The 11,265-nt window shown below is 39.2% G+C and overlaps 1 protein-coding gene across 1 annotated transcript in view; it reads left to right on the plus strand.

Moving 5' to 3' along the window:
• Positions 1–7,488, plus strand: part of LOC139152227 (uncharacterized) — a 38,851-nt gene extending 31,363 nt beyond the window's left edge. Inside the window, exon 7 of the mRNA XM_070725379.1 lies at positions 7,467–7,488. The gene's annotated coding sequence lies outside the window, so the exon portion shown is untranslated. The remainder of the gene's footprint in view (positions 1–7,466) is intronic.
• The last annotated feature ends 3,777 nt before the right edge of the window (positions 7,489–11,265 follow it).

Below are 11,265 nucleotides of genomic sequence, written 5' to 3' on the forward strand. Positions count from 1 at the left end.
TTTTTGAAATTTTGTGGAACAAGGATTGATACAAGTCTTGCTGTGAGTGTCATCACCGGGATTGCAATACAGTAGTTATGTTTCATGCCACCAGATCTGCTGTGAGTTCGTGTTGATGCCTGTCTCTCTCAGTGTGGTAAACTCGACATCTCAGTCTGCACATTGTAAATACGTTCTGGTTCACTGATATCTGATGTAAAGTTTTCTCACCCAACAACTGTTGCTTTCACAAACAAATCATACATTACTGTGTACATGTGTTTACAGCCCAGTATTGTCCGTACGCATAAACGTCAATTCAAATAGAATGTCACGGTGCACAAAGCAGATGTGAGTGTACCAAATTCAGTAGTACAATATCTGGCTTTCATTGATTTGTGGATCTGACAAAGAGATGTACTTTGGGTCTGCGGTACAAAGGACATCTTGTCCTGAACCGAGTTCTAATAGGATGTGACCGTAACAGTAAATGTGGCAGTATGCCAGCCACACTCTTCTATTAAACTTATGATTTGTAAAGACCAATATCGATCGATTGCAAAATGCCTTGCATTGTCACAGGACCGTCATATCCACGACGTCACCTAATCCTTGTAGTCTTGGTTACCAAGAATACACTTGGGGGCTCTCATCTGGACTGCACTTTGGAGCGGCCAGATACAGTGCAGCCTGCGTATATAACGAGACTACCTTGTAAATTCAATCTGATTTATTTCACTATTTCTGTATCTTTGAGTTTCACAACTCTGTATCGATTTTGGTCACTCCAGTTTACTGGCCTTTCTGTCACCTATAATTTCGGAAGTCAGACAGCGGAACAAAACCTGGTAATCGACTTTGTTCACTGATTTTATCACGAAGATAGCTAGATATTTGACACTTGGTTTCGCAAAACATGACGGGTTTTTTTTACACAAGGGTCAAAGGTCACCCTATCAGAGAAAAAATAGGAACCGGTGTCTCATATATTCGATTATCAAAATATCGGCGCGGGAAACGAGCTCCGTTTATATTCAGGGACCCGCTCAAATTTTTCTCCATTAGCAAAAATAAACGTTATAAAACTATTTTTATTTTGTTCGTGCGCCATTCCCCACCGAAAAGGAAAACATTTCGAACCATGTTCGATAATACATTGGAAAATCTGTTGGTCGAGTAAAGACTTTATCCTTCCTACTATGTAAGAGGAATGGTACAGCCCTGATTCGAGCGACGGATCTTCTATTTTCAGTCCAGTTATATGTTCGATGGAAGTAATATCGAACAGAAGTACAAAGTCCGATCGTTGTCACTGTATTTGTGATTCGTATTGAAAGAGTATCCTTGTATAGGTTGAGAATTAAAGTCCATCCAAATAATTTCAAGTGAAAATGTTGTTTTGTTCCTAATGAAAGAAAACTGAACGCACCCGGCCACATTGCATTCGAGGTTCATCTTCTATGGACTGTACTTGTGCAATGCAGGATAAAGACATGCATATCTTCATCTATCCATGTCCTGGTGTGCGGATTGCCATCGTCACGAATGTGGTGTCTCTTTTGTCGATACGAGTAACAACAAATAGAAACACCACCATCAGTTGAAGCTTCACCTGGTAGTGGTACTTATTGTCAACAATACACAATCAAACACGCGTTATTTCATACAAACAACACAAAAATATACAAATGTGGAGCAGCTTAAATGCACTGCGATGGGGTGGGGGACGAAGTCGGCTTTCCCATTAGAAATTATTTGAATCTGCACCATGCTGTGTTCACATGCACCATGCAGTCACACAGCCATGATTACATTATCTCCTCCCTCTGCCGAAAAAAATTGTCACTGATTGCAGCAAATCACGACCCGCGCGTCAGTTTCTTTTCAGTGCACACGTACATTCGACAATAACAGCCAAATTCAGGCCGAAGAGAAAGCCACAACGCATGTGATCCGTGATATCGAATGACTAAAGATAATCAACTCGATTTGTGACTGTGGTGCTTACTTTCCTTCAATCGCCAAAACTGTAACACGAAACTGGAAGTACTATTGAACTCTGTGTAAATATAATTACTGTTGCAATATAATTTATGTATCCGAAGTTGTCACAAAAAATATCGCATCGTTGCATCACTATTGTAAAATGTCAACGGACAGAAACAAATGTATTAGTTTTAAATTCTACGGTTCTAGAAATATCACATTTATTCTCATCCCAAGCATGCATCATGGCGCATTACCCTGGTCGCCTGTCACATGTTGGTGAGAATAGATAAATTATACATTGGTTTACAGGTCAACTGCAGATTTTATCTATTTTTAGTAATACCAGCATTTGTCTTTTTTTAAACATCTTCTATGAAGCCGGTTTATGCAAAGAGGGTATTAACAATTGTTATCGAGGGGAAACAGCCGCTCACCAACCGGCACCCAGCCAAACGGTGTATAATTAGATACGTTACCAAACTTACATATAGCTGTTCACAGTTGAACAGTGACCGTGTGAGGGCCCACTACATGACATTTTTAATAGACGAAAAAAATAACGGAAAGTAAGAAATAGAAAGTAGAGTTCATATTTGTGAAATACTCATGACGGGTGAAACTTCCGAGTTCAGGTAGTGAAATTGTAAAATTATCCAATGAAGACGGATGTAATAATATACATACGTATAAAAAAGCTGATTGTTTTAGATCCTATACTTTGCTGTCAATTTTTTGGCCAAGTTCAAAAATACATAGATTTACAAATTCAACATAGGCGACAAATTTTTGCGTCAGCTAGTTGGCTGACAAAATCTTTCAGCACAAAGGAGTTTGTATTTATTTTTCGATATGCTGCCGATTTGAACCACTTTTTTCGCTCTTTTTAAAATGACACATATAAACCTATATCGGGCAAAACAAATTTAGGTTAAGCGCATGGTACTCTGAAAAAAATGATATCAGAAATTTAAACCCACGGCGAATTAACAGGTTTTCCGGTGCTCTTCAGGAAACAGATCTATATATCTATATGACCTACAAACAATGAGTTAAAAATGCGATGCAATACCAGTAAATTTTCATGTATTTGCCATAATTTTGGTTCTATTTATAAAATACCGTTCTTGTTAAGGTAGTATGCGCCTTGAAAGTAAAAGACTTACATTTCTGCTCCAACTTTCCTCCAGAAATATTTCACCATTCCCACACCGAGAGCGTTAAAATAAAGCCCCACAAGTGGTAGATCAGAAAAGAATTGTAAATTTTTGAGAGTCCTTTGAATATCTGTCCCCGAGGCACATTCTAACTTAAACTCCCAAAATCGTACACAGTCAATGGTTGAACTGCTTGATGTTGAACTTGTCATCTTAGCATGCATGTACGTGTATAATGCAAAATATTATTGTTGACAACTGTATTCTTGTCCGGACTTGAATCCAAACTTCAGTAATAACATTGCATGTTTTACACGAAGCTTTGTATCTTCAGGGCTAACAGTTTGTAGAAAGTTGTATGAATGCACTAGTTTACGTAATGCACAAATATGAAAAATATCATCAGAGGTGAAAGTGATGTGATTAATACGTTCAAGGAATTACATTAAGGAAAGGAAAGGCCGATAGATAAGTCCATGACATTTCCCTGTATACCATAATTGGATATGAGTATCGATACTGAGGCCGAAAGGGGAGAAATTTTTCTGGTCCTCGACACTTGACAACAAAGATGTGGCCATGCTCGATATTTTTATTTATTTTCACTTCTTTGCCCGACCACTTCGGGAAGTAGCAGTGATTTTTCCCTGAATGGAGAACGATCTTCCTTTTCCAATTTTACAAGGAATGAAGTGCGGGAAGCTCCTCCTTAAGTCTGCTAAATTTGCTAGTACACTGTTCTGCACCATTTTTGGTGAGTGACTGACATGAGGTTAAACACAGCAAAGGGGGAAAATAGACATCCGGGGTATAGACATGAAGCCACAGTCTCGAAATGAAGCGAGCTGTGAAAAGAAAGAAATCTTTTCATAGCTCGGCTGAAGTAAAACAATTGCATGAATGTAATGGAGCTGAAATGATTAATTGTAATACACGTTCCGTATCGTATTTCGAAAACGTCACTAGCCTACGTGCAATTTGGCAATACAATGAACCCTTGGAAGCCCTGAAAGTCCGAGCAAAGAAGGAATACAATATGCGGTGATAATGTGGCACTGGAACTCTTTTTAATATTCCTTTGGGTGTACTACTGGTGCCTGGGAAGGTTTATCAGGGTCCTGAAATTCAAATTTCGGGGGCATTTTGGAGAACATACAAAACTTTCTTCAAAATTTACTCTTTTCGGTCAACCTAGCTTCCACTTACAAACTTGTTCTGCAATTATTTTCCAGAATTTTTCCACCCTTTACGAAATCTGATGGGGTTTTTCTTACAAGGACATCACGTCTGTATCCAGTTGATACGATCAGAACTGATTATGAAACAGACTGTAAACTAGAGCGACACTATCGTCCCACCAGTGTCTCGTCATATAGCATACCATAGCAAGCAGTGGATACCGTACGGTTTTGCTTTGGAGTCACGAAAGGAATCAAGATGGGCTGTTAGTCTGTGCACTAATTAACAAATCCAATCAAAATTGTTTCCAGCTAATATTCGATATGTTGAGTTGTTCCTACATGACCTGTTGGCCTTTATAGTCCTGAGAATGACCATCTCTCTCTCTCTCTCTCTCTCTCTCTCTCTCTCTCTCTCTCTCTCTCTCTCTCTCTCTCTGTGTTCTCACTCGCAACGAAGCCAAACTGTGCTAGTGCTCGTTTGAATCAAGTGTGTTGTGAATATTACAAGGTTATGTCTGCAAAGACTCATCACGTGCCCAGACAGATGACATTCCAACCTCAAGGACGACACAGTTCTCGATACTTTCCATGCATGACCCTACCATAGGTGGGTTCCGTGTTCAGAGCTAAGCGGTCATCAGTGGCAAATGGTTTGCTGTCGTTATACCTCTAGTAAACTGAAAGAAACAAAGCAATATAGCATTTCGCACTGTACTCTTCGGGTTTGTAATGTAAGACTTTCGTGATTATAAAATATGAAAATCGCTTCTGCAACAAGTGTAGACTTTTGGTCTCTAAGGCTGCGTTCACAAACACCTCATGAGGGGCATGAGAATTGAGAGACACATGACAAAATTAAGGATAAGTAGAGGGACTACAAATACTGTGGGGACTAAAAGGGGGGCTTGGAAAAAGAATAATCCGCCCGTTTGTATCCATCAGACACTGAGACCATGTGTTTTTTCTACAAGATCCAGACATCACAGACATTAAATTATGCGTCATTCGAATATCATGCTTGATGTGATTTTTTACGAACGTACATGTATATTCAGCGTGTACTGATTTTTTGTCAGTTGATGACGGAATGAGGAACTACTTACAATTTCAGCTGTTTTCTAGTGATCACTGTTTTGTTTTAACAAGAGAAGGTGACACTCGTTTTGCTGTGTGCAAGAAATGGAAACATGCAGCCTGCACAACCCTGCGGACTTAATATGCAACTGTTTAAGTCGGGGACTTTAAATTTATTATTATAAGTTGAGCGGCGGGACTTAAAATTTATTGAGGTTATGCTAGATTCTTCCAACACCTCCAAACGTGTTCTTGAACGCTGCCTGTAAAACTGCACAATCGCTTCTGTGGTTCGATAGAGTGCGAAGGCGTCTGTATCTGGGGCTAAGGCGCCCTCGCTGTCTATCGACCCACAAGATGTGCATGTGTAAGTCATTCTTCCCCTGTGCTGTCTGTATTGTGGTTCCGTGTCCAGTCACTCCGGACCAGAGGGATTGTGGTTCATGGCTCTTTGTGGTCAGTGTTGTCACCATGCAACGCGTTCATTTCCTTGAACATCTAAACGCTTCTACTGTCTATGCTTTTCCACAATAAACCGGAGGGTAACAGTTAACCATCGCCCCCAATTCTATATTGAGAGCGCTGTTGTAGAGAATTTTTCGCGCTGGAGTTTGCTGGGAGAGTCCATGGATGCAGGGCCGGGCATGCGTATTCATGGAGAACCGCTCTTGCAAGTGCCTGCTGGAAAACAGCAACCAGCTTGACTCAGTGAGATCATGTGAGACAGGAGTGATCAGATGTAAATTTATTGAAAACAAAGGAATCGTGACGTAGAGCCTCCACGAACATTAGCATTTAAATTGTCATTTTCCATAGATGGTTCACTCAATTCCAGGAAATTTAACCTTCCGCCGCCGCACTACTTTGCTATATGCCTACTTTAATTGGCCTATTTGGCGCTTAAATGAACGCCAATATTGTGAACAACATATATATTTGTACATAGTGCTTCATCGCTAAGGCCCCAAGGATAAACATACACTTGATTACGAGCAAATCGTGTTTCAGGATTTTGAGAATGTGCCAACGTGACGGTGTCACTGAACATGAATGAGATAATTTACATTCCAGACGAATACATTATCAGTTTTTGGCGGGAATGCGTCACCTATTCTACTGCGTGGCTTTCATTGTGCACCTACAAGCCATTGGAATAACTCCGTGCTGAAGCTCACGCGTCACTTGTTTGATTTTTATGCTGCATGCTTTTAGCGAAGTAGGACTTTGAGTTGGCATTTAATAATTTTAATAGCCATAAACAAGACACTTTGGCCGTTGTCCGCGTAGAGAAATAATTGAATATCTGCTTAGCTGCTACAAGTTATTGTCGTCAAATATTTTCGCACCAATCGCAATCGATATCCTTCGTCAGTAGCTAGCCACACATTGCTTTAACGTTTAAGGTATAGGTGTACCCTGGAGGGGCCCAATTTTTCGTACAACGGGGGTGGGGGTCGGGGGTTAGAAGTTTTCACAATGTGCTAAAACCACCGGCATTCGACTCAATGCAAGTAGACTGTCAGTGATGCACCCAACCACGTTTTGTGGAGGGACCGTGACCCAACCAGAAATAGTTGCATCCGGGACGGTTTGCTTGCATTGAGTCGAGTGCCTGTGGTTGAAACCGTTGTCAACAAAATAATTGGTAAAAATCGCACTGGAGGCAAAAACGTCATTGATCAAAGTCAAAGTGTACATTTCGTAACCATTTCCTCAGTCACACGCCTACATGTTTGTGGACAGGGATGTAATCAATACGTCAACACCATGCAATTTAATAATGAATATGGCGAAAAGATCATCGCCTGAAAATAGTTCCAAATCGCAATTTTTATAAATTCTCGGAAATATTCTTTCACTCACAAATGAAAAATAATTGTTGAAAACAAATTATTCCCATCCTAACATATTACCCTTACAGTGTCAGAAACGATTGTTACCTAAGTTAGCAGAGGATGGTGTGGCGAAAATTGCCTGGTGCATACGTCCCTTGCCACCAAAACCCAAAAGGATATTTGTTGCTCGGTCAATTTTTTTTCTGTACAGCATTTTACGTTCCATTTACATCTACTTGTATGTTTAATTACAGGAGTGACAAACAGTTAACACCTGACAACCAGACTTAACACCGCCTGGAAAGAGATGAGAATATCTGACCCTAAACATGGCGATATCATGTCAGTCAACATATACGTGATGCGCACCTGGCAACTGGTGAGGCTTTAATAAATTCATGGCGTGAGACCAAACCAAACAGACTCCCGCACCTTTGCTTCAAATTCTCCAAATTCCTTGTATAGATGAAGGAGATAAAACGTGGCACTTTAGGTGTAGTACGCACCCCGTAATCGAAAGATACATACTTTTGCTCAACCTTTCCGCAAGGAAACTTTCAACTCTGGAATTAAAAATAACAATCAGGGATTAGTACTATGCAAAATTTAGTGCAAAAAATATCCAATATTTCCCGATATTTGCAATTCAAAGTTGCCGCCATATCTGTGTTTCCACACTACGGAGAGCGATTTAAATAGAAGATTTTCACAAAATTAGCCTCTGAAAAGTGTATTTACTCGATAGTGGTAAGGCAAAAAGTATCATAAAAGTTTGAAAGTCCGAATACTGAAATATTCTGAACAAAATTGGGTCACAGTCACTCGTACCGTGACGGCATTCCATGCTATCGGCGGAAGCAGCGCCGCACCTCCCTTATACCCTGTAAATAATTATCTCCAGTGTTTGAAAAGCTCTCAGAAGGTTATCAGTTTTGTAGTAACGGAGGGCGTCATTTTATTTATTTTATTTTTATTTTATTTATATGTGTATGTTATTTGATGGTTTGCGGACAATAGAACAACATGAATGATGTAGAATACTTACCTTCTTTTGGATGTATGTTAATTATCTCTTAGAAGATCTCTTAATTGTTTCTTGCAGAAAGATAGCAATTTTGATTTATATATATGTCTGTTTTTAGATGATGTTTTTATCGGTTATTTTATGAATTCTTTAATACAGGACTTTGAGGTTATGGTTGAGCAAAGAACACAACTTGTGTGGGAATTGGATTACTTATCGTGTTTAATAAAGTACAACAAATAAATACATAAATGAATAAATAGTGTAAAATGACCGAGAGCGTAAGCTAATCTAGTAACGAATGTTCCAAAGCAGTTCACAAGCTGAAAAAAGTCCGTATCGAAAATAAAAACACGATTGTACTATCAATACAAGCCACAATAATATTCAAACGCGCTTGTGCACACGTCGAAACGCCGAACGACAAAACATGTTGAAACATGCAAAATATTTACTGTAACAATTTATTTATAACTTTATTGTGTTTTTCTTTGCTATCGATCGGCATTCCTCGTTTCTGATGATTTAATTATACCTTGGCTCGTTTTTATTTTCAGAACGCAATTCGAGGACAGATATTCGGACTCCAAAACTTTTCCAATTCTTTTCTAATCTACCACATAGTGGAGGTTCTTGGTGTAAGAAAACTTTTCACACCGTTTCAGTTTTTCGAAAACTGAAATTTCAATTTTCCCCATAGAGTTACACAGGGACGGCTGCCATTTTGAAATTCTCGAGAAATCATATGTACTTTGTCTCTCTGGTACCACATTTTACATGGTTTACCCCTGATTTTTATTTTGATTTGGTAAGAGGATGATCGCAAGCTTGACTGAGGAAAGTTAGAGCAAAAAATTGAAGTCTTTCACTTTGTGCATACTACCTTAACTCGATTAATGTAGGTCTTTACCCCTTGCACCATTGCACTCTAATGGGCTTCATACGGCCTGTGAAGCTTAAGCGGCAAATATTACCCCCAATAATCTTTAAATACGTTCAAATCTTGAAAATAAATAGATTTATACGAGTTTCACCATTGGGTACACAGTAGCACAACTCGATACGGCAGCCTCTTGAAAAGGACCTAAGGTTAAACTTTTGTTTGTTTTAAGTTGAGTTTCGCCAGATGACTCTGAGTGAACACGGTATAAACCCTTCAGCTATCACGACTACCAGACGCCATATATGTTTCAGTGCACGTGGTTTTCGATGTGTAATATACTTTCGATATTCGAATTCCGCTGAAAATATGGACACAGACATATAACAAAGATATGATGTTCTCCCATCGAAATCGCATCGAACTTTACTAAAAAATTGTGGTTTCGATACTACATAACGAAGGCGAGACTTTGGGACCGTTGTCATGAATCTTTTAACAAGTGTTATAACACACACTCTCTATCACCGAGTCTAGGTCTATGATCAAAGTATTCACATCACTGGTTTCTTATAAAACCCATCTTATGATTTGAGAATAGTGTTTTGCGTGTGTCCAGTTTCTCTTCAATATGCACGTTTCCAATTAGAAAAATTGAATTTTCGAGTTTCTGTGGTCAAAGCCTGTAAATCATATGCAAATCAAAATGGCATTGACATGAATTCAGTCTGATACGGACAAAAAAGAACAATAATAGTTTAATATGAAAAATGAGAAGCTTCAACGGGCTACATTGAAGTTGGACTTGGTACTACCACGTCACCGTTTTAGGAAGGGAACAAGAAGACAAAATTGTCAAACAAATCCTTAAACATGAAATACTCACAGGTCATGTGACTAATGAAGCCATAGATTAAATCGAAACTGCATCTGTTTACCAAAATTTGAAACAATGCTAAAATAAGCTTCCACTGGCGTGCTGTGGTTTTAAATTTACAACACGTATATTGTAATAATGTCACAATAATCTTTTTCTTTCCCATGCCATATGGGCTATTCTGGATTTTACTTAACTTTAGGAGGGTTAGTAAAATTTGTATTGCACATGAAGTGTGTCGATTTTGTGTATTTAACCGACGTCACAGCATCGTTATTGTTTTGGTGTTTTTTCCATCACAGTACCACCGTATTTGTATGGGTTACATTGCTAGGTGATATTACCGCATCAGTCATGACGAACACTAAAGACATGCATGAAAGCCTTTGATGCTGATCCGAATTAAAGAAATTATAAGATTATAAAAAATGCAATTTGTCCAGAGCCCAACATGCCAAATTGTTGGAAATTCAAGGTTTGGATGCCTCGGTTTGGTTTATGGCGACGTGGCAGCTGCTCAGTCTTGGCCACAATTAGGCAGGGATTATGGTATTAAAATAAACTTGTTTTTTTTTACAGTATTTGAAAACGGGAAGCACTACGTCAGCACTATGTCAATCATTCCGTGTCATGGGGCAAAATGATAAAAATCATCAAAAATGCAATGGCATTCTCAATGAAAAGGACTGGCTGACATGAACACCTATGGAACAATATTGGGTACGCCATGCACGTCACTCGAATGATGCAGAACACAGTCTGTATTCCACTGAGCACTGTTTAATATTCATGAAATTATAACGGTAGTCATAAATTGACGTAAGCTGCGACAGATGGTGCCACGCATACATCGCTCACAACGTTGTATCTATCATCCATGCACAGCTCAACGTGTGCTACCAGTAATCTCATGATACGATATCTCAGTCAGCGTTGGGCAGTGGTACGTGCTCAGAAAAATATAGAAGTCAAAATGTTCAGAACTGCCCAGGATCGCATGTCTGAAACATCATTTACTTTTTGTATTTGATAAATCGACGACAATTATTTTCCAGGCGACAAGTCGATCAGTCATTCTGTATGTACCCGGATAATTTAGTGTTACAGAGGTCAGGCGTGCATCCATGTGTTCAATACAGATGGATATGCATAAATTTTCGTCACGGTATAACTCCAACAGCCTCGTCCTGATTGTTCTCCTTCGTGGAAAAATTGAGGGCGATATTCACGTCTGTGCCTTGGTACTGCTATAAGGAGAGAGAGAGAGAGAGA

Source organism: Ptychodera flava, chromosome 2 (assembly GCF_041260155.1).
Source record: "Ptychodera flava strain L36383 chromosome 2, AS_Pfla_20210202, whole genome shotgun sequence".
Taxonomy (NCBI): domain Eukaryota; kingdom Metazoa; phylum Hemichordata; class Enteropneusta; family Ptychoderidae; genus Ptychodera; species Ptychodera flava.